Raw genomic sequence first — 1869 nt, 5'->3', positions numbered from 1 at the left:
TACCGGTTTCGCCAATGTAAAATTTCGGGCAATCCTTGCAAGGAATCGTGTAAATACCGGGAGAGGTCTCAATAGCACTGCTAGTTATATTATGTCTAATCAAAGTATTGCGCAACGTGTTCGGGTAAGTAAAAACGATGTCAATGCCAGCTCCTTTAAACATACGGCGTTTTTCATCGAGCGACGGGTTGTAGGGAATGATTAAAAGATTTTTGGCACTTTCTTGTTGCATGTTGCGGGAATTATTATAAAATTTCCATTTCGCGGATGAATGTGCCTGATTTAAGAAAAAACGAGGATATCCTAATTTTGAAAATGTCTCGAAAATAAAGTCAAGCTCACGATCGATGAATTCGTTATCGCAAATCCTATAAGCCCTCAGGAACATTGACGAGACAACTGACTTCTTAATGTAAAGCGGGTGATTCGAGAAAAAATGAAGATAATTAGCGGTGTGGGTGGGCTTACGATAAACTGAAAATTTAAGCGAGCCATTCACATTGGACAAAAGAACGTCGAGAAAAGGTAATTTACCCGAGTCTTCCCATTCTACTTTAAAGTTAATGGTACGAGCGAGGTTATTTAGTCTATTGAGAAAATCATCGAAATCTGAACGGTTCATTTGCCACATAGAAAAAATGTCATCAACATAGCGAAACCAAATCGTGTCCGGCGGGAGGATTGACGGAAGTAACTCAGATTCAAACATTTCCATGTATAAATTAGCTAAAACCGGGCTAAGGCTACTTCCCATCGCGATACCATGTATTTGCTTATAAAAATCGCCGTCAAAAGTAAAGACATTATTAGTAACACACAAACGAATGAGATCGATAAAGTAATTGACCGGAATAGGGATCCTCTGATGAAACGAAGAAAGTTTCCTTTCAAGAAAATCTAGCACGTCATCAAGCGGGACATTTGTAAATAAAGAATCCACATCAAAGCTAACAAGTTTCTTATCGTGCGTCGGCAAATTTCTAACTTTGTCCATGAAATCCATCGAATGTTTAATATGACTATTAGAAAAGGATCCCATGAAAGGAGACAAAACGCTCGCTAACCAAGAATCTAATGGGCGGGTGACCGAGTTACAAGACGAAATAATAGGCCTTAGCGGAACGCCCTGTTTGTGAGTTTTAGGAAGGCCATAAAAATACGGAATCGATGGGTTAATCGTTCTGAAGCGATCAGGGCATTTAGCAGCAATACAATACGTTTGAGGTTTTTACGAAAAGATTCAATGACCGCGGGGTAAGGGGTTGGAACGCAGTTTTTGATACGTCGAGTTATCGTGTAAAAGGGAATGCGCTTTGCGTATATAATCAGATCTATCAAGGGTGACAACGTTATTACCTTTGTCCGCTTTGGTGATTAAAATGTCCGGATTGCGTTTAAGAGATCTGGTGGCCAAAAGATAACGTCGGGGTAAGCCTTTAAAATTATCAAACAAATCGAGAATCGGATTCAACATGACACCTTTAAGATAACTGAGATCTTTAATCGACGATTTATTTTGTTTGGCAATAAAACTATCAAGACCTTTAATATAATCAAGACAATGATTAACGCTAGGTTTGGTAGCAAACGATAAACCAAAACCTAAGAGTTCGGTTTCATATCGTGAAAGGGAATATGACGACAAATTAACGACAGAGTCCGTGAGCGAAAATTTACACCAAGCGCTACGTGAGCAAAGATTATTCAATTTATTGCGGAGGGATCTCTGATGACGTTCGCTTTCAAGGAAAGACCTACGCGCTGCAATGGCTAAAAGATCGTCAACAAATTGAGCGGGAGTGACCTCTCTAAGCAATCTAAGAGACTTACGAACTTTAAAAAACGCATCATCGACATCTAATTTAGCGC

Source organism: Penaeus vannamei, chromosome 22 (genome assembly GCF_042767895.1).
Source record: "Penaeus vannamei isolate JL-2024 chromosome 22, ASM4276789v1, whole genome shotgun sequence".
NCBI classification, from domain to species: domain Eukaryota; kingdom Metazoa; phylum Arthropoda; class Malacostraca; order Decapoda; family Penaeidae; genus Penaeus; species Penaeus vannamei.
This window is presented reverse-complemented; position numbering follows the sequence as displayed.